Source organism: Pteronotus mesoamericanus, unplaced genomic scaffold (genome assembly GCF_021234165.1).
Source record: "Pteronotus mesoamericanus isolate MK-2021 breed Mesoamerican mustached bat unplaced genomic scaffold, CSHL_Meso_final contig_130, whole genome shotgun sequence".
Classification (NCBI taxonomy): Eukaryota; Metazoa; Chordata; class Mammalia; order Chiroptera; family Mormoopidae; genus Pteronotus; species Pteronotus mesoamericanus.
In genome coordinates, this window is record NW_026555060.1 from 15000956 (window position 1) to 15023619 (window position 22664).

At 39.0% G+C, this 22664-nt stretch overlaps 1 protein-coding gene and 1 pseudogene across 2 annotated transcripts in view; both read left to right on the forward strand.

Annotated features, from left to right (window-relative positions):
• PRTFDC1 (phosphoribosyl transferase domain containing 1) overlaps positions 1–22664 on the forward strand; it is an 87896-nt gene that overhangs the window by 29343 nt on the left and 35889 nt on the right. The window lies entirely within an intron of this gene.
• LOC129086054 (proteasome subunit alpha type-4-like) lies at positions 1188–1958 on the forward strand (annotated as a pseudogene).

Here is a 22664-nt window from a genome sequence, read left to right on the forward strand (position 1 = left end):
AGTGTCGCCAGACCGCTCTGTGCCCCCTTTATCCAGGGATCTACTGTCTGTTGCTGCCACTCCGCACTCAGCAGACAGCTTAGACAGCACAGGGCAGGGTGGAATCCCACCTATGGGTGGGGCTATTGGGTCCTTTGAGTCTGGTGCTGCTCATGGGGAGTGGTCTCTGCCTGAGCAAGATGGCTGCTGCCACATGGGTGATGAGTCAGCACTGAGATCCTGCTGGACACTTTCTCAGTTCTCTCCCCAAAGCTTCCCTCCCCAGTCTTTCCTCAGGCGTGTCTAGCCCACTCTGCCCCTGACTTTGCCAGATACCAGGGCAAGTGGCTGCAAATAAAAATGTATGCGTTGGCCCTTTAGAAGGCTCTTTGGGTCTCCAGCTGCCTGTCTCTGGCAGAGAGCAACCCTGCTGCTTTTTGCAGCTCTTTGTTACCTGTGTACTTTTTGGGCTCTGGTGCCATGGGTTCGTTTGGGCTAGAGATCCCTGCTTTGGTTTAGACCCTGCTCTTCTCAGGAGGATCCAATTGGCTGTGTGAATATCCTTCTGGTGCTGCCCCCCGTGGGCGCCCTGCCCACCTTCTCATGTCTATACCACATTCTTTACCAGTTAGATTGTGGTAAAGCTGATTCTTCTGTCTCCGAGGTTAGAAGGCTCCTCTCTCCCTATCGTTCAGTTGTTAGTTTAGGTGATTTTTCCCCAGTTTAGTTGCAATTCCAGGTTGGTCCTTGGAGGAGGTCAGCGTGACTTCCACTCACTCCTCTGCCATCTTGATTCTCCCTTCCACTCACTTTTAATGTGGACCAGCAAACAGGGATAAAATCTTAGATGTTTTTAGATAGTGTTCTTGTAAGAATTAGAAATGTTAGTAATTTTAGAAGATGAATGAGTATATTTTCATTGGAAAATAATTATGTAATTCAATTTGTTTCTTTTATTGGATAAATTTAAACACATTTTAAATGAATTAATGCAGGCTTTTCCAAGGATAATGATTTTTCTGTCAGCATTTTTGGGCGATTATCTACATACAGAATACATATACTAGAATACATATTCTTAAAATTACTTGTACAGGTTCTTAAATTAAGATCTCTTTCTACAGAGTGGTTTCCTCTTGTGGAGTGAAGCCCTCTGGGTAGACCTCAATTCCAGGCTCTGTTCTCTGGAGCTACAAAATTCAGAAAACATGTCTCGGAGATATGACTCCAGGACCACTTTATTTTCTCCAGAAGATTACTTGTACCAGGTCAAATATGCCTGGACAGGCAGGCACCTGTAGGAATTATAGCAAATGGTGGTGTTTTGCTTGCAGCAGAATGACACCACATCCACAAGCTTCTTGATGAAGTCTTTTTTCCCCCCCCCAAAATTTATGAACTCGATGAGGATATGGCTTGCAATGTGGCCAGCATAACTTCTGACTAGTGAGCTGAGAGGCTCATTGCTCAAAGGTGTTTATTACAGTATCAGGAGCTAATTCCTTGTGACCAGTTGGTTACAGCACTGTGTGTTATCAAATGAGTTTATACACGGTTTGAAGGAAAATGTCCCTTTGGTGTCTCACTGCTCTACATTGGCTGGCATAAGCATTATGGCTTTCAGCTCTATTAAAGCAACCCTAGCAGAAATTATGGGGGATGGAAAGCCACATACATTGGAAATAATGGTGCAACAGCCATGTCAATGTTCAAATAAGACTATAAAGAAGAAATGACTCTGAAATCAGTACTTGCTTCAGCTATCAAATTCCTCACTAAGACCATGGATGTGAGCAAACTCTCTGCTGAAAAAGTGGAAGTTACAAAGTTTCCTAACAAAAGAGAATGGAAAGACAGTCATTGTTATCAGAGTCCTCAAACAGAAGGAAGTAGAGCAGTTGATCAAAAAACATGAAGCAGCAGCAGCTAAGGCTGAGCATAAGAAGAAAGAAAAAGAACAAAAAGGAAAGGATAAATAGAAGACAAAATTGCAGATTTTATAATTTGTTTGGTCACCATTTCAGTGTGAAAGCTGTCCTCTTTCACACCAAGAAAGCATTAGTTTTTTTAACCTGGACAGTGGGAAAGGAGGGTGGTACCATCTGCTTGGGCCCTTGATCTTTCTGTCAAGTTGAAGATGATTGCTCTTCATGGACCTTTTAATTACCTCCCCCCTTTTTGGGGGGTAAAACTTGGAAAGAACGGTAATGGTGAAGGAAAAAAAAGATCTCTTTCTACTGTGGTAGCACTATGCATGGGTTTTTAAAAAGTTAAGTTTTTTTTTATTCATATAATATGATTGATTTATTTATATAATAATATCCGTCCGACTACTGTGTGAAAGTGCTTTTTTAAATCCTTTACAAACATTAATGCCAACCACAATTTGATGAATTAGATAACTATTATTATCCCCATTTGAGAAAAGTGAGCCACAGAGAGTTTAAAAAACTGTTCCAAGATCACAGGACAGGGTGAGACTGGAGCTGAGATGCTCTCAGAAGAAGGACCCCATTACTACAGTTTGCCTGGACAAGGCACACAGTTTTCAGGCCTTTCCTTTCTTCTTTTGTAAAATGATGAAGTCAGCTTTCAAGATCAGTAGGACCGCTAACAGGTTTGAATTTATATAATCTTTAAAATTCTGGAATATCTATAAAAATGGCAGATTGACCACACATACTTGATTTGCATTCTCTACCAAAATTATACTTAAATTTATTTCTTTTTATATAAATATATATAGTGTGTGTATGTGTATATATATATATATATATATATATATATATATATATATAGTAACAGTTTCAGAGATAATGGACCTAATGGCGTCTCCACGCCATCAGCAGGGTCCAAGTGCCTGAAGCACAGGGACACCAAAGAGCAAGCCAAGCAGGGTCTTGAGAGACACATTACTCCAGAGAAGTCAGGTGCAGCAGATAGTGGGCTGATGTCTGTACAGACCATTTGGACCTTTGGTCCCCCTACCTCACCTCCACTGTTTGAAGTCAGGTGACTGCCCCTGCCCTCCTCCACTCCCAACTAGCCATTATCTCCCTCTTCTACTGCTACAGGAAACTGAAGATGTATCTTTCAGAAAAATTGAACCAAAGAGGTGCCAAAAGTGTAGACACCAAGTAAAGCAGAGGCGTGGGAGAATTGAGCTCAACTTCTATATAAGATCCTGGGAACATCACCCCCTACCTTAGCAGACTAGGCCTATGACCACCCCCACTCCCACCCATGAGGTTTGAGAGTGAATGTTCTTTTATTTTTTAAGAAACTGGATGGTCCTGAGGAAAAGACTTCCACATGTTATTTATTGCCTTTGGGAGTTTCCCACTGAAAAGGACATGACTCCCTAGGGAACTCTCTAGTAAATCCATCTGTTATCATTCTCTGACCTTAATGGACACATAACTCTTTCCAATCAGCTTTTTTGGTATCTTTTAAATAGGAAAAGAAAACCAAGATAAACAATCTTTAACATGGATGAGAAAGACCACACAAAACAGAAGAAAATAAAAACAAAAACCACATAAAGGGAACTCCAAGGAAAAAGACATTAAGCAGGGAACAGAAGAAAACTTCAAAATATTTTGCTTAACAATATTAACGTAAGAGACAAAATCAGATGTTGTATCTCTAAAGCCAGAGTAAGACTCTGTAACATAAAAAGATGAGTAAGAGGAAAAGAACATTTCTTGGAAGTCAAAAATATGTGCACTGCATCAGATGTTCTTGCTTGCCCCTTTAACAATCATCTCTGCTCCTGACCTCAACTTCTCTGCCTCCCAGTACTGAGATCGCGGATGCTAACAACTTACTTTTCCAGCCTCCCTTGCACTTAAGAACTGGGCATTTGAAAGAGTAAAGGGAAGTCTGCTATGCTGTCTTCCCAGAGGGAATGGTTTGTTTCCCTAATGACAAACAAACAAACCATGGTAGGAAATCTCTCTCGTTTTATCAAGATGTTGTTTTGTCATAAAGCGACCCCTGGAACTGTGGCAATCTTGGGAACCTCCTAAAACAAATGTAAGGACTTAGCTAATTACTGAGGATGGCGGAGAGGAAAGGGGATAGAGCCTGGTCCTCTATGGCACCACTGAGCTCAGGAACTTACTCTGATCTATAGAGCGATGGGAAGATAGGAATATTTAGCAGTTAGACAATAAGGAAAGGTCCAAAGTTTAGGTGGAGAAGACATGAAACCTTGTCAGGAAATAGGAGATGATGATGTTGGGGGTTCTGTGAGCACAAAATTGCCATAGTCCAGTCATTCAACAAAGAATTTTACTGTGGGTCAGATCCTGATCTAAATGCTAGTGAGACAGGAGTAAACAAAACAAATTTCCTGCCATTCTTGAGCTTACAGTCCAGGTAAAACAGACAGGAAATTAAAAATAAAACAAAATCAAGAAATATGGAATGTGTCAAATAGTGAAAAATACTGCAGAGAATAATAAAGTTGGGTCAGAGAAATAAGAGGGATTAAAGGTTGTTGTGGGTACAGTGATCAGAGAAGGTAGTCTCAACTTGGGAGTCATTTAAAGAAGAGACTTGAAATGATGAAGTCAGCTTTCAAGATCAGTAGGACTGCTAACAGGTTTGAATTTATATAATCTTTAAAATTCTGGAATATCTATAAAAATGGCAGATTGACCACACATATCTGCCATTTATGGAGAGCAAACCACGTAAACTAGGGAAGTGAGTTCCAGGCAGAAGAAACAGCAACTGCAGTGGCTATTAGGTGAGAATATGCTTGGTGCATCTGAAAATAAGCCAGGAAAGAGTAGTGAGGGGAGATTAACAGTAGATGATGTCAGAGAAGTAATGAAAGATGGAACCATGTTAAATCTGGCAGGCAAAGTGTGGACTTTGCCTTTTGCTCTGAAGAGTTCACATGGTCTTATGAATGTTTTAAAGAACAAGTCTGTGTGTTGTGTTGAGAATCTAATGAATGGGGTAAAGGTTGAAGGAGGGACATTTGGAGGGTCATTGCTATAATCATAGTATAATAGTTTGAACCAGGGTGGTTACTGAGCAGGTGATGAGAAGTATTTGGATTCTGTATGTATCTTAGAGTAATACAAGAACCATTAGCCATATTTGCTAATGGATTTGCTGTCACTTGTCAAGAATAACTCCAAGGCTTTGAGACTGAGCAAAAGTAAGAACTGAGTTGCCATTTACTAAAATGCAGAAGAATGTAAAAAGAAGAGGTTCAGAAGGGGAAACAAGAGTGGATATTTAACTTTATAAGAAAATTTAGACTAGAAGTCAAGATGGATGTGTAAATAGACATGCTTTGTCTCCTTGTGCAACCACAAAAAGGAATTACAACTAAATCTCAAAACAAATAACACCCAGAACCTTCAGAAAACTGAACTGTATGGAAGTCTGACAACCAAGGATTTAAAGGAGCCACATTCATCTAGGTGGGTAGGAGGGGCGGAGACATAGAGATGGGATGGGAAGGCGAGAAGATGCAGTGTGGAGAGGCGGCAGCTGTGGCAGCAGCGGCAAATGGGCATGGGCAGTCCCGCATTCACATGTGATTGATAAAAATCAGGAGGGATACCTTGGGAGCAAGTGATCCCAGTAACCCCAGGCCAGAACGCACAGCCCAGGGTCCCCATAACTTCTAGCTGTAAAAACCAGTGGGGGTTGGGGCAGCAGAAGAAACTTCCAGGTTTTCAGAAAACTTTGCTTAAAGAGGCTGTGCAGTCTTAAAACATATGCAAACCCACCTACTCTGGGATTCAGCACCAGGACAACAGCTGGAAGGGTTTCAGTCATATACAGGGAACGTGTGAAATGACTGGAAATGGGGTGAGTGCCAGGCAAAACCCAAGAATCCAGGCAGCAGCATAGGCCCCCACCTTACGCCCCAACCCAGATCCACAAAGTAGTGAAACATGTTGCCCCACTCTGGTGATTACCTAAGGCTCTGCCCCACACAATTTCCAGGTACCTTTTACAGGGTGTCAGAACAGCTGTACCTAATACACAGAAACAAACACAGGGAGACTGCCAAGTTGAGGAGACAAAGAAACCTGGCACAAATGAAAGAACAGAATGAAACCCCAGAAAAAGAACTAAACAAAATGGCGATAGCCAGCCTATCAGATGCAGAGTTCAAAACACTGGTGATCAGGATGCTCAAAGAACTCATTGAGTATAGCAACAACATAAAGTAATAAATGAAGCTTACACCAAGTGAAATAAAGAAAAATCTAGAGAACCAAAAGTGAAGGGAAGGAAGCTGGAATTCCAGTCAATGATTTGGAACATAAGGAAGAAATAAACATTCAACCAGAACAGAAAGAAGAAACAAGAATTCAAAAAAAAAAAAAAAATGAGGATATCATAAGAAGACTCTGGGACATCTCCAAACGTGCCACCATCTGAATCATAGGGGTGCCAGAAGGAGAAGAGGAAGAGTAAGAAATTGAAAACTTATTTGGAAAAAAAATGAAAGAAAACTTTCCTAATTTGGCAAAGGACATAGACATAGAAGTCCAGGAAGCACAGAGAGTCCCAAACAAGTTGGATCCGAAAAGGACCATGTCAAGATACATCATAATTAAAATGCCAAAGGTAAAGATAGAGAGAGAATCTAAAATCAGCAAGAGAAAAGCAGGTAATTACCTACAAAGGAGTTCCCATTAGACTGTCAGCTGATTTCTCAAAAGAAACTGCAGGTAAGACGAGACTGACAAGAAATATTCAAAGTGATGAAAAGCAAGGGCCTACAACCTAGATTACTCTATCTAGCAAAGCTATCATTTAGAATGGAAGGGTAGATAAAGTGCTTTCTAGACGAGGTAAAGCTAAAGCAGTTCATCATCACCAAGCCATTATTACAGGAAATCTTAGCAGGGGTGTCCAACCTGCAGCCCATGGGCCACATGCAGCCCAGGATGGCTATGAATGTGGCCCAAAACAAAATCATGAATTTACTTAAAACATTATGAGATTTTTTTGTGATTACATGTCGCAATGTATTTAATGTGTGGCCCAAGAAAACTTGTCTTCTTCCAGCATGGCACAGAGATGCCAAAAGGTAAGGGACATATTTAAGAAAAAGGAAACGATCGTTTCCTACGAACTACAAACATTAAAAAGCAACAAATTCAGAGCTATCAATAACTGAATCTAAAAAAACAAAACAAAACAAAAAAACAAAAACAAACAGAACAGGAACAAAGTCATAGGTATGGCAATCATTTGGAGGGTTATCAGCTGGGAGGGCAAAGGGGGAGAATTGGGGAACGGTGCAGAGATTAAAAAGCATAATTGGTAGGTACAAAATTGACAGAGGGATGTTAAGAATAGTATAGGGAATGGAGAATCAAAGAATTTATGCGCATGACCATGGACATGAACTGAGTGAGGGGATTGCTGGAGGGAAAGGGCGAAGGGGGAAGAGGGTACCTGGTGGAGAGGGGCAAAAGGGGAAAAAGTGGGACAAATGTAATAACATAATCAATGATACATACTTTAAAAAAAAACTTTATAAGTTTGTTTTTGCACTGTTTCCTCTTGAACATACAAGATAAGCCATCAGTTGCATATACCAATCTGGAGTTCGGGGAATACGTTGAGGATGAAGATATTACAGCAGATCCTTGAAAAATATTTTATTACAATGTCGATGAGAGAAAAGACTCTATTTCCAGGGCCACTGTGTGGAGTTTCCAAGTTCTCCGCATGTCTGCAAGGGTTTTTTGTGGGTTCTCAGTTTCCTCCTACATCCCAAAGATGTGCAGTTAGGTGAATTGTAGTGTCTAAATTGTCCTAATCTGAGCTAGTGTGGGTGTATATGAGTGGCTCTGTGATGGAAGGTTCCCCTGTTCAAGTTGGGGGTCCCGCCCAGAGCCCTGAGCTGCCAAGACAGACTCAGGCCACCCAAGACCTGAACTGGAATAAGAGGATTAGAAAATAATTAACGTACTTGTTTTTATTAATCTTTCTTAAACATATGCAGAGCTCACATTTGTTTCAGTGTTTAATATTAGACATGTTTGGGGTCTATATTTAGAAATTTGGTGATTTTTTTGCGGCCAAAAATATGCCATGGGAACTTAACTCTTGTTTATATCAATTAGCTTGTGGTAAAACTGGCATACATAGTTCTGTTTAAAGTCGCAGTTTCCAAGAACCTATCAAAGATGTTAACTAAGGATTTACTGTCATTTGAAAGTGGTCAATATATAGAAGGGATTTAAAGCTATCATACAGGATGTGGACACCTGGGGAGTGAGAATAAAAGGAGAAGAGATCTAAGGACTGAGCCCTGGGGCATCCCAATAATTAGAAAGTGGGAGGACAAGAAGAAACTAGCAAAGCAACCTCAAAAGGACCAGCTTAGGGAAGCAGCTGATCAAACAGGAATACTGAAAAACTGACCACCAGACTTAGCAAGATGGAACTTGGTAGTGACCTTGACAAGGGCCCAGGTGTCTTTAGGAACAAAGAGAGGACAGTGTCAGCAAATGATGATCTGTCAGCAATAGCAGCTAATCTAGATAACCAGTCACAGAAGAAGAGTGAAACATTGAAAATGACTTCTTGCCCGAGAGGTGTGTGCAATTCTAACATTGCCTGTAGGGGTATGGAAGCCAAATGTGGGAAAGTGTCATTCAACGGAAAATGAGAAGCTCTGGTTTTACCATTTAAGTTGAATAGGTATGCTCTTTGCAGCTTGTATTTATTTGGAAGCATGGTAAAGGAAGCTCTATGACCCCTTTCCCTGTCCAAATGTCAGAGGTCTTTGAAAAGGCAAGCATAATAGAAAACAATATGGAAGCCATAAGCACAAACTTTAGAATAGAAATGCACCAGGTACAAATTCCAATATTATATACTAATTTTGATATCAAGTTAATGAACCATTTTGAATCTTTTTCCTCCTTTCTAAGATAAGGCTAATGAATCATGCTTATCTCTTGAGATTTTATGAGAAATGAATTGACATACGGAAGGCCACTAGTGCAGAATCATGCAAGTAGATGGTTAATGAATACAACTATTACTATTATCATTATTATTAGATCTGTGTTAGGCCTGAGTTAAAGGCCACTCACTGTGATGTGGAAAAGATGAAGCATTTGTTGACATGAACCTTGTTGGAGAAGGGGCTGGCCATGCCTGCAGTTTTAACAAAATTCTTTGAAAGGCATTTATCATAGCCTAGACCTTGTAAGAAGTAGAGCTTGGCTCAAAGCCATATTTTCTTGATATATTCCAAAACAAATTTCACTGACTTCTCTTAAACTCTGCTGTTTAAACCAGATCATAGCATGTGTAAGGTTAAGATAATACCACACCCCTGGGATGCTGAGGGCAGAGAAGAGAACCTTGCTGCCTAAGAATGCTGCCTGCCAAGAAGTACATCTGTGCAAGGCACTAATGGCCCTAAGCTCACCTTCATCTTGTGTTTTTGGCCTAACCCTTACATACCCTTACTGTAGAACACTACATGCACAAGAGTGTCGGTTTTGTTCTCACTGGTTCACAAGCTAGAAAGCAGATAGTAAATGCCTAAGACATAATTTTGCGAAAGCACACCATGACTTCCTTTTTATTTTCACAGTAACTCAGACCAAATTGAAATATTTCTAGTGGAAATAGTCACATTCTTCACACTTGAATAAAGTATTTGGAAATTGAGCAAATGGGTTATCTGTCCTAAAACAATGTTTACTTGTAGCTATTATTAACTTCATTTTCTTACTTAAATATATGATTTTTGAGTCCTAGGTCTATGATTTATTTTTTCTACCAGACCTGACTATGAAACTTTATGACATGAACCACTTTAGTCAAGACATTCATAGGGCAGTGTTAGTTTTTATTACAGTCAGCAGTCATTTTGATTTATTGACATAAAAAATAATTCAACAAAATGGGTATTCCCAAAAGTTAAGTAATTTCCCCAGAGAGAAAAGGAAATTTCATTAATTCCCAAATTTAAAAAAATCTCCTGACTCTACTTTAAAATAACCATGGAAATACTTTTTCTTCACATTTAACTCAAAGAAAGATTGGTTTGTGCATCTCAGATGCACAGTAGATATGTGTTTCCTGACCTTTGCTTACGTGCATACTAGATCTTATGTTGGAAGTAAAAAGATTGTAAAATTGCTTTAAAATCATTGCCCTAATGGTCTTCCCCTTATTAGCATCTAACTGTATAATCTGAATGAAAGTACATCCTAATAGGGGCATTGGAAATCAGTTAAGGTTATTTCTTCCAGAAATGATGGTTCCTGAACACTTGGATTGGATGTATTAGACTGTCTTGATTCTAACCTCTCTTTATTGTGAAGATTGTACCAGAATTTTACTTAACAAATTCTCTGGGCATAAAGAATTGTCAGTTTGGGTTTGAAATATGTTAAAATATTTGGAGACATAGGAACAAGCATGTCAATGATACCACCCAACAGAGAACTTTATTACAATTAAAAACTGTAGTGAATGGATCATCTCATAAACCTAACACATACACATGAAGTTACTTAAAGTGTCAAGCTAAAAGGAATATAGTAAGATTGCTTGACATTATTCCCTGACAGCATTATACTCCCATCTCTTTGCTAACCTAACTTTGAAGCGATAAAATGATGCCAGTTACAGTGTTAGCCTTTCACAGCTCAGAGTTTACTAGATGACTCTGCCTTGGAAGCTGAGCAGCCCTAGAAAATGTTACTGTTTTCTCCATAAAGTGTCTGAAATTTCAATGGGAAATGGTATTAGACCTTCTAGATGCTATATTGAAATGCTTTATATTTGATTAATGAAAATATTTCATAATACTGAAAATACCATATTTTGAACTCAAGTCTGGGTTCAGAAAATATAAATGGCATTTTCTCTGTTTTTATTATAACTGTCTGCAGTTTTTGATTTAGTAAAAGGAAGCCTTTGGAAAATTTCAAGTGGAAAAGTGACATGATCTGATTGATAGTTTAAGAGGATCACTCAGGGATCTATGTTCAGGACAGAACGCGGGGGCAAGGGCAGAATCAAGGAGGCCAGTTTAGAAAGTATGAGTAATCCAAGTGAGAGATGAGGGGGCCGTGCGGCAGTGGTGGAGGGGGTGAGAAGCGACAGATGCCGGGTGCATCTTAAAGTAGAATCAGGAGGAGTGAATGCAAATGGAAACAGAAGAAGAGTTTTCAAGGATGACTAAAATTTGGGACTTTGGCATCAATTAAAAGAAAATCTTTGTAAAACGTATTTGCTAAAGATCTTATATTCACACAGAAAGAATTCTTACAACCCATTAATCAGAGGACAAGTAAACCATTTTTTAAATGGCAAAAAATTTGAATAGGCATTCCACTATATATATGGCAAATGAGGACATAGGAAGACTCCCAGCATGATTATGCATCAGGAAAATGCAAATCAAAACCACATCAAGATACCTTTCTCACCATTAAAATGTCTGTAATCAAAAAGTCAGATAGTGACTAGCATTGGAGAGAATGTTGAGAGGTTGGAACCCTCCTGCACTGCTGGCAGGAATGTAAAATGATCCAGCCACTTTGAAAAACTTTTTGACAGTTTCTTATAAAGTTAAATATATACTAGATGATCCAACAGCCCTATTCCTAGGTATTTATACAGGTGAAATGAAAACATTTTTTTACACAAAGACTTGTATACAAATGTTCATAGAAACTTAATCTTAATAACTCAAACAAAAAACAATCCAAATGTCTATCAAGGGATAACCAAACTGCAATATATTTATGAGTAGAATATTACTCAGCAATAAAAAGGAATGAATGACATACAAGGGATAATACGACGGCATGGATGAACTTCAAATGCATTATGCTAAGTAAGAGCCAGACTTGGAAAATCTACATACTTTGTAATTTCATGTAAATGAAATTAAAGAAAAAACAACACTATCATAACAGAAAACAGATCAATGTTTGTTAGAAGCTGTGGTTGGAAGGGAGGGGAGGGAGATGGAAGTATTCTATATCATGATTTTGGAGATGGAGACATAACTGTGTATATTTGTCAAAACTCATTGAATTATCTGCTCCAAATATGTAAATATAAATTAAACTTCAAAGGAGCTGATATTTTGAAAGTAGTGCTAAATATCACTGCCTTTTTTTTTTCTTTTTTGCCCTTACTGGTATGGCTCAGTTGGTTGGGCACTGTACCGCAAAGCTTAGGGTCGTTGGTTTGATTCCCAGTCAAGCTACATGCCTGGGTTGCACATTCTGTCCCTGGGCAGGATGCATATTGATTGATGTTTCTCTCACACATCAATGTTTCTCTCCCTGTCTTTCTCTCTCCTTTCTCCTCTCTCTAAAATAAATAAATAAAATCTTAAATAAGTAAACATTACTGCTTTTTTGCGGTTAGCACATTTTAATTGGTTGGGATTCGATAAATAAATGCACAGCTGTACAGTGAGTAAGAAACCTTGGGGGGAAAAGAAACAATTAACCCTCCAAGCATGTCTTTTCAGCTATAAATTGGAGACCATAGTTCTTTATGTAGTGATTTTTAAAGTCTGAAACATCAGGTCTAATAGGTATTTTTGTAAATTATATTGAATTTTAATTGCCTCAAGTTTGGTTTTGATTTAATGGAATCCAATGGTGATTCATTTTGTAAAGTATTCTTTTGTAGTGAAATAAGTGGGATTGAGTTATTTTATAGACTTGTATCATTCACTAAAGCTGGATGTATATAAAATTATATATTCCTGAGGGAAGAAAAGTGCTTGCTCTCATACTGACAACCAGAAATTCTAGTTTCTTATTTGTTTCATACCCAACAAACATTGATTATGGTATTTACTGTGATCATACATTACATTTTTACATATGTTATCTTAATCTTGTATAGCCTTTTGAAATAGATATCATTATCCTCATTATACACAGAATGAGATAAAAATCTTTGAGTTGTCAACGGCTTGCTTGTGATTACCTAGCTTGTAGCTGGTAAAATCAGAATTAAATCTTAGGTTTTCTGGTTTTATGTTCTTTCTTCAACCAAAGCTGTCTTATTCCCCTGGTCCTTAAAATGTACGTAAGTTGTGCTGACTCTCCAGCCTCTACCACTGTTCAGCTCATTGGACATATTTATGCATTTTATTGGAATATATCTGCATGGAAACCCAGCAATATTGATACAGTCTGGCTTTGGGCATTGGGAGAGGCCCTTGCACTGCTAAGCTAGCCCCCAACCTAATTTCACTGAAGAGCTAAGGGCTTCATGGACCTTCAGCAAGAGGCAAGGTGAAACAGATGGCATTTTCAATGTAGACAGTAAAATATAGAATGAGAACATTTGAAATTCATATTTAGTGTAATAGATAGCTTATTAGTCTTTCACTATTAGAGAAAAGCACTATTTTTTCCTATACAAAGTATAACTATTAAGAAGAAATATATGTAATATTTTAAAATCCATTCATTCAGTTGATACTTGCAGACAGTGAGTGCATCAATGATTCTGCCAGATCCTCTGAATTCAGGAAAACAAGCCACGCACAATCCTTTTCTTTAAAGGACCTGTAGCTGAGTAAGGAAACAGATGTGCAAACAAATGAATGCTGAACAGTGAGATAATGGGTAATGGATATTTTTATAATAAAAAGACAGCTTGCATCCTAGCTACTTATTAAAGGTCCCACAATGTTGCATTCTAATCTTTGAAGTAGATAGTCGTATCTCCACTTAAAACATGAGACCACTGAGGCTCAGGCAAGTTAGAGGCCCTGTTTAAGTTTGATCACACCAGGATAGGAGTTTATGTTTAAAGCAGCGGTCCTCTCTCCTGCAAACCCCCCCCCCCCCAGAGATCTTCTGTTTTTCTCAAAGTAGCTGGAATGGAAGGGGCTAGTAGGAAGAGAGGTTCACTGCAGGTGCTCATCCCTGCCTCCACACTCCATCTTGGTTACCAGGGCCAGAGTGGAAATAGATCCAGCGAGGTGCACAGCAGCACATAGAAAGTTCTAGCACTCAACCCCTTCACAGCCACTCCAAGCCCTAGCTCTACCAGCAGTTCTGAGGGGGAAAACCAGATGCTTTATCATTTGACAGCATATTTCTTCCTGCCTGAGATTGTAAAAAACATTAAAATATGTAAAGAAATATTGTTTAGACATTAAAAATATTGCCTCGAAACACACTGTGGTGGTCTTCCAACTCTTTATTCAATAGATAGTAGAAAGCATGTTCAATTAAATGCAATTCAACAAAAATGTATTCAGGGTGTTGTGCACCACAGTGGTGGGGACATAGCACTCAATGAAGCCCTGGGCCTCGGGGGATTTTATTGCAAGCCAGTGAGACTTCATTCTAAAAGGCCCTATTCATCATTCATTTTCAATGTCTTGGATCAAATCCTAGATAGCAGCGTTGCCCTCAAGTAAAATTTTCCCACATTTAATGTTCAAAACACTTGGTTGCTAGAAAACTCTATAAAGAAATTTTACTGAAAATCAAACTCTTAGGGCAAAGGTTATGGCATTTTATTGCCTGGTTCCAAAATGAAATAACCTTTTGTTCTGTGTCCTCTATTTATTCTACATTAGAATACTTTACTTTGAAATGTATTTGGTTGTAGTTTTAAAATTAAAGAGTACAGAAAGAAGACAGTTGCTCCAAAGATTTTTTTTAATAGATATTATATTTGAAAGAATTTAACTTCTACAGTGGTGTTGGTGAAGCTTCCCAGGATTTTCAGAACTCAAATGAAATGATGTAATAACTCCAAAAATGATCATGTTGCTATTTTCATAGAAATAATCCTTTGAAGAATTTGCCTTGAAAGGATTTAAGTCAAATGCTTTTATCCTGTGGAAATTCTAATTCATACAACTTTCCCTCCCTCAGTCTCCATTTCCTGGGTAATTTTCCATTTTTATTCTTATCTACACTACCCTATTTTCTGCAATGTGTTCATATGACATTTCTATTCAGGAAAGTAAGACATAAGCTGCTTTATATCCTAAATGGATATAACTATAATATAACTATATGCTTAAATTCCAAAGAAATCCATTTAAGGAAAGATAAATGAGAGTAAAACCAGGAAGAGAGCCAAGATCTCCCGACATCTTGTCCATGTCTCCTCTCCTTTGACCCTATGTCTTTCAGAATCAGAGCCTACGATACTCAGTTGGGAGCAAGATGCTAGCAGCTCTCAGGAGTGCTAAGGAAAACTTCTTACCTGTGAGCTTTGTAGTCACAGTCGTTCCTGTGAAATAGGGTCTTGTAGCAATTTCACTTTCATTTCCTTGATAAGTAAAAATGTTCCAGTTCACTGATTTATTAGTAGAAATGCCAAGGATATCAAACAACAAAAGACAGCCTTGTGTATTCCCTCTGTGTGGTCTCTACTTACCAAGGGAGGTATGATTTTCTTTGTTCTGCATGGTAAGGCATGTTCATTTATACAAGTTGTTTTTGTCTAGGAGTGTGTGTGTGTATTGGTAAGCACTTAAATTATAACACATTTTATGATTCTTATATTTCTTCATATTCAGTATATCAGGATCCTCATAAGGTGGGTGGCCTAGGCCTCTCCTGATGTCTGAGAGGACCTTGCAGGCACAAGGCAATCAGAACTGTAATGAGCCATATACACAAACTGTGGGAGCAGGAAGGGGTTCGGGGAGACTTCCTCAGCTGAGTCACAAGCATGGAGTAAGGCTCTCCATGGATCCAAGAGGCAATAGAGAGTTTGAGGCTGAGAAAGCAGCACTTACAACTATAACAGGAAGAAACCTGATTTGGGATGTATGGACGACCATGTGCACGTGTTGTGGTAGGAAGCAGATGTGCAGAGACAAGCCTGGTCTGCCTCTGAGGAGTTTGCCCTGACATCCTGGATCTGGAGAATGGGAAGCCATGGAAGGGTTGTAAGCAGGGAATCGATATAACCAGCTGTGCCACAGAAAGCCATACTGAGGGCAGTAGCCATTGTAGAGAGAAGAGACTAAGGATGGGGAGGTCAGTTAGGAGTCTATTGTAATAATCCAGCCATGACATGATGAGGGTCTTGAATTAAGGTGAAGACGGAGGGGGAGCTTCAGATACAACAGGCTCAGCTTGAGTCTGTGGAGATACTTTGTAATGTGGATATAGTAACTCTTACTTTGAAGAATTATCATCAAAATCACGTAAGATAATCACCACCACCAGTGAGCCCTCCATAAAAACCCACCATAAAAACCCAAAGGACAGGTTTCCTGAGCTTCTGGGTCAGTGAACCCGAATGCATCCATGTGCCACTTGGCTTGTCCCAAAATTCCATGTTCCTGTGTTCAGGACTTTGCACTATGTAACACTTTGTCTGGCTATTGAGTCATATCCTTCAATATCCTTTGTAACAAACCAGTAGTATAGTGAGAAAACTGGTTTCCTGAGTTCTGTGTGCTGCTCTGGCAAGTTAATCAAGTCCATAGAGGGGGTAGTGGGAACCTCTGATTTTTAGCAGAAGCACAACCTGAACTTTGGGTTGATACCTGAAGTAAACAATCTTGTGAAACCGAGCCCTTAACCTGATGGAAGATGGAAGCCCTTAACCTTGTGGACTCTGATGCTATCTCCAGGAAGTTGTCAGAGTGGAGTTGAATTGTAGGATACCCTGATGGTGTCACTGTGTGGTGACAGGAGAAAGCTCTCTCAGTTCCAGTGTCACTTTCTCTGGTCCAAAGTGTGAAGAAAAATGTGAAAGTCAACTTCCCCTGAGGCTTCTAGCGAAAGCCTCCTTTCCCAAGAGAGGTAGTTTATATGGGATTAGATTTATGAGCTGGAGATTCTAGTCCTGGTTCTGATGTGTCCTCTTGAATTACAAGGTCTTGGACACAAGTTGACTGGATCTGTCATTTGTGAAATGACAGAACTGGGCAATTGCTAGAATTCACTCCTGCTCCAAGATTCCAACAATGAACACTTTTCACAATGACTGTCTGTAACTAAGGGTACAGTCTGTGGCCACATAACAGATAAAAATAACCTGGGGCCCTGGAGAGGTGAGCCCTTTGGCCTAGGTCCACAGCCCCATCAGTTGGCTGATCAAACACACCAGGCAGGGATTAATGTCTAACTAGAAGGTGAACTGTTGCTTTGCAAAAGAGCAATTTAAACCTTAAGGAAAAACAGTTCCGGGGCAATCATATTGCTCTACCATCGAGCAGAATTGGCAGCTTCCATGAGTAATCCATCCATCGCTCCAAGCCATCACTTTCTTTTTTCACCATCCTTTGCTGAAGCAGTTTTTTCACTGCCAAAAGCAACTCCAACTCAGGCGACCACTGACCTAGCAACACCCACCCACTCTATGTGTAAATGGAATCAGAATGGCATTGATTCCTGGGGGGAAATCCAGGCTTTGTTTGGCCCTAGTGAATAGACAGTACACCTCTAGACCATCTTTGAGGGAGTTGGATATTTATAGATGTTCAGGAAGAGAAATTCCCTACAAATGCAGAGTGATTCGATACAGCAATAAGACACCTTATATGTGACTAGTGCAACAGTATGGAAAAGATTAGAAATGTTCTGTTTCAGCCTTTTAAGCAGCATATTTTAGTGTGTAAGTGAGGTTAGGCTATGGCAGTCATTTCTCTTAAAAAGCAACTTTCCATCTATAACTCCTATTTTTATCTTACAGTTGCAACATGGGCATGGTCTCAACCAGCTTCCCCTTACTCTTCTAATTGCTGACATTATGCAGAAAAAGAAACACCCACTTAGTTTTTTCCCCACACAATTGCAGTTTCCTTTTTTCTAATGGTCTTGATGTTACCCCACTCGGCCATTCAAGAAACAAGAGCCTGACAATGGAAATATTTTATTTTATTTTTTTATTAAATGAACTATATTAGGGTAACAAATGGAGGGATTTTAACTGTGACATTATGATCAACTACACATGCATAAAGGAATCAATTTAATTTTCTATTAAATTTTGTGTTGATGTCTGAGGCATAGGATTCTGAAGCATTTTAGATGACTAAACACCTTTCCAATGCTCAAATGTGATTTCCAGGTTATAACTTCTTTGTACTTTGATAAGTTGAGGTTCAACCTTCAGACCAGAATTTTCTAATACACATTAGTGACAGGTGGCAATGAAATAATTTTCTTTCTTAGGGACATGCGAATGAAGCAGGGCTCTTCCTTTTTAAAAATGGTTTTTATGCATAGATTTTATTTACATAAAATGTTTATCCCAAGTCATCATAAAAAACACTGATCCTAGTTGTTGGTTTTTTAATTCTAAAAATAAACATGTACAAAATTTAACAACTAAAATCCAAGTTCACTGGGCTTGCAAACAATGTTATATAGATTTACTGATTTAGTTTGTAAGAGAAACAGTTGCTTTTCTTTAACCCAGTTAATGGGTTTAATGAGAATGTTTAAAAGAATCAAGAGATATAAATCCCAAAGAGCATATTTTTCTTCACCAGTTTACTCTATCACCATTGGTTAGCATATTCTTCTCTCTCCGTCTCCTCTCAGGATTCTAGAAAGGTCTGAGGTATTGGCTCTCTGTTAATTGACCAGAATGAGAGAGCAACTTCTCTGGAGCTGCAGAAGACGTTTGGGAAAATATAGTTGCAAAAATACCACGTTATTAAGGTTATATAAAAAATCAGTCACAGAGCCATCATTGACTGAGTTCCTGGCTTTTGGGTTTCCACCCCTTTTTGAACATACATAGGCATGATATGGTGTGTGAACTACACACCCAGAGCTTGAGGGGGATCTGGGTCAACACCACTGCTATGTTCTGTTTCTTACATCTCCTCAATATTAGTTTAGGTTGTCATAAGAATTTATATTGGAACGAAACTCTGAAGAGGCAAATATTTAAATTCTCTCAACTTAGTAATGTGAAAAATGATGTAAAATAAATGGTGTGGTTTTCAAAAGGGAGATTAGGTTGCATAAGTGAATTAGGTAAGCTGTGGCATTTTGCCTGTTGGTGGGCAGTGAACATCTCTCGTAGATGGTAACCCATGCTTTCTATGTCTGTGTAATAAAGAAAATTCCATAAAGGCAACAATATTGTTTAATTCAGAATGCTTCCTGCAACATTGCTGGCTATTATCTTATGAGATTACAGCATTTTGTTGTGGTAACATTTTAAATGACTATCATTTGTCATAGTCATCTGTCTCTATTATCTTGAGATCTGGGATTTTTAAAGACTCATGTATTTCTCTGTCTTTCTCTCTATGTAAAATATATGGTTCAAATATGGCATCTTTCATGATAGCATCATAGAGTTCACTTTATGGTTAGTTAGAAATTGGTATGTTTTAGAAATGCTCTGCTAGATTTCTACATAACAGATAAATTGTTGTTTTGTATAACCAGTTCTTACCCACTAAACTTCATGGAGGCTATGAAGTCTTTTGTTAGTAGTGGCAGCTCACCTGCCTGGTCTCACTCACACAGGGTGGTTGGGACAGTCACGTGCAGCTCCAGCAGTGTGACCCCTGCCCAGGGCCCTTTACTCCAGAGGACGTCCCAACCACAGAGTCACAGAGGAATCCCTTTTCTTAAAATAAAGTAAGACAGAGCTATTTTTTAACCTCACAAGAAGACTTCTAGGTCCAACTATTGTGGAAGGAAAGCTCTGATAAAAACATTATAAACTGAAACTGTGGGAGACAAACTGAAGTGGCTTCCCCTGGTGCCAACCCCAGAGGACCTGACTGTGTTATTCTGTCCCCTCTACTCCTCCATCTACCCGACTCCTCTCACAGAGAGTCCAAATTATCCTTCCAATCACAGCAGTTGATCTAAGGGTAGCTTCCTGAGACAAGGCAGGCTAACCTTAGACATCAAGTATACCTGGCCACACTCATTGGTCCCAGAGATACACGTGTGATCCAAACCAGACCAAACAAGTCTTCCTTGAAGGTTTTCACACTGGAGTTTGCAGGGAAAAATCATTTCCTCCTGGATGATGAGATCATTAGGGTGTGAGCCTGCAGGTGAAGTGGAAACAGAAACAAAAGAAAGAGAGTCTTGAGTCCCTCAGACTGCCCTTCCTCCTACCTGCCTCAGCTTGGTTGTTCAACTCTTCCTTTTCCATCGATCACCTTTCTATTTAAATTCATTCAAGAGAGATTCCTATCACTTGCCATTGAGAAAGTCCTGAGTTGAACACATATCAAAAGGACAACAGTGCAGTGATTGCAAGGGGTAGGGGAGAATAAGGGGACTAAATGGTAATGGAAAAAAATACAAAAAACAAAAACAAAAAAATACAATTAAAAAGTGAGAAAGAAAGGAGTACTTTACGATATCACTTTAAGTGGCTGGTAAGCATCCTATTATATGCATATATTTACACGTTTATTAAATAATCCTCTATTATTAAGCAGTTAAATTGCTTAAAGTCTTCCTGAATAAGTAATGTCATAATAAACATTCTTATTCATAAAATGATGTTCATATCTTTGATTATTTCATTATACTTGCACCTAAAACCGCATGTACTTTGAAAACTTCTGGTATGTTATCGTCAGAATTCCCTGTCACACAGTTGTATTTAATATGTATGTCCAACAGCAGTTCACAAAAATGTCTGTTTTTTTCTCATTGTCACCACCTCAGAATATGATCATTCTCTTTCTTGCGTATGTTTCTCAATTTTACAGGCACAAAGTGCTACCTCATTGTTTTCTTTAGTTTGCGTGTCTTGGGAAAAACAGGTTATTCTTATAGAGAAGACTGGACAGCCATCACGCCTTATGGCGTCATGCTCATGGCTCTCTTATCACTGCACCGGCCTCGACAGCTGACTCACTCAGTCTATCAAAGAGCTCACAGTTTCCTGCCTTTGGGGGGTTTTGTCAAAACATCATGTTGCCTCATTTTAATCCCAAATACCAACAACCTTCTTCATTCTTGGAGCAGGGGATGACAAATCGTCAAGTAAACATCCTAAGAGATGATAGGAGGCAGCGGGAGCATTTTTGCTTCATTTTGTTTGGTTTTGTTAAGTTTAGACTTAGTGACGGAGGGGATGGAAAAAGCCTTGAACTGGCCGGGAAACTGACTCCAGGGAAACTCTTTTCACTCAGATTGTTGTCGATTTTTTTTTTTTTAATGCACACACAATAGTTTGTCTTTTGGTATGGAGTTGGAATGACCTTGAATTTCACAGAGGCGCTTTTCAGGACTCATCCACGTCATCTTTTTCCAAAGCATTTACAATGTCTGACCGCCCAGTGCTCCTCACAACAGACTGAATGACACACTTTCTGTCTTTCCTCTGTAGTGGTTCCAAATAGGGTGAATTTGCTCTCATCTTTTTCTCCCCTTCCATTAGGACAGACTAAAACTAGCATTACATTGTCAGAATTTGACTTTAGTGAACTCTGGGGTTCTCTTCAAGAGGCTCCAAGTGAAAACAGACCACATCCCGTAATTAAAGGCTTGAAGAAGCAACCTTTAGAGCACATACTACTAAATTCTGTCGTCCAGGACCAAAGCCCTCTGTGCACATGTGGTGTGAGTGTGATGTGCCCACACAGTTCACTGATGCTTCAGATTTTTCACCAGGTCAGTTCAGTAAAAGAAAGAAAGGGGAGGCACTATTTTCATCTTATTTTTAGATTAAGTTTTTTGAATACAGTAGGGCCTATGTTAATATATCATTATTACTGATGTAATAATAAGTTTAAAAGATTGTATTAAGGCATAATGATTTTCATTTTTAATCATATATATATATATATTTTTTTTTTTTTGCCAGCCTCAACTCCAACTCTTCTAGATTTTAAGGTTTTCTTTCGCTTGTATTCTAACACTATATCTTTTCCTTAAGCCCACATCTGCCTCTTCCTCCACCCTCCCCCATGCACGCACCATGCATATAGAAAATGACTTTATTTATTTGAATAAGAAAGTTTAGAAATTTCCAAAAGGAAGGAAAAACCTACATGGACATAGAAATAGAATAGTTTCTCGTTTAACCTTGGTACAAGTCACAACTTCCCTAGACCTTAGTTTTCATATTTATAACAGGAGAGGGATTGAATTTTCTCTATGGTGGCAAACAGTTTTATAATCAGAGGATAAAACGCAGGCAGCATCCAGTTTTATAATCAGAAGAAAAAATGCAAGTAAACACTTCTCTTTACTTCAGACCTGTCTGCAGAGCCAGGCTCCCATGTCTTTCTCTCACAAGTCTGTAGGTATTTCCTTTCTCTTTCTGGATTTTAACCTGATTCTTCTCTAGGTCCTCACCCACTAATGGGACCAGGCAGCAGTGTTAATAACTGACATTTTATGGTGTCAATTCTGAGCCAGAAAATATATGTGACGTTCAAAATGGTGGAATAATTTGCTGTGGGGCACATAGTCCAGGAATAGTTAAGCCTAGATTTGACCCATTTTGTCAAGCTCCATAACTATGATCTTAACCACTGTGCTATGCTACCTCCCAGTGGGTTTCTGGTTTTCAAACATTTGAAGTGATATTTTCCAAAAAACTCAAAAGCAGAGCTGCTCTGGGTAAAGTAGAGTGGGAACCTGGGTGTTGGCCACTTGCCTCTTCTACAAGCCTAGGTTGGCTCATGGTGCTTTCACAGAACCCCGAGCTACATGAAGTGGAGAAAAAAAACACTACACTCCTGTGATTAGACATGACCATGACAG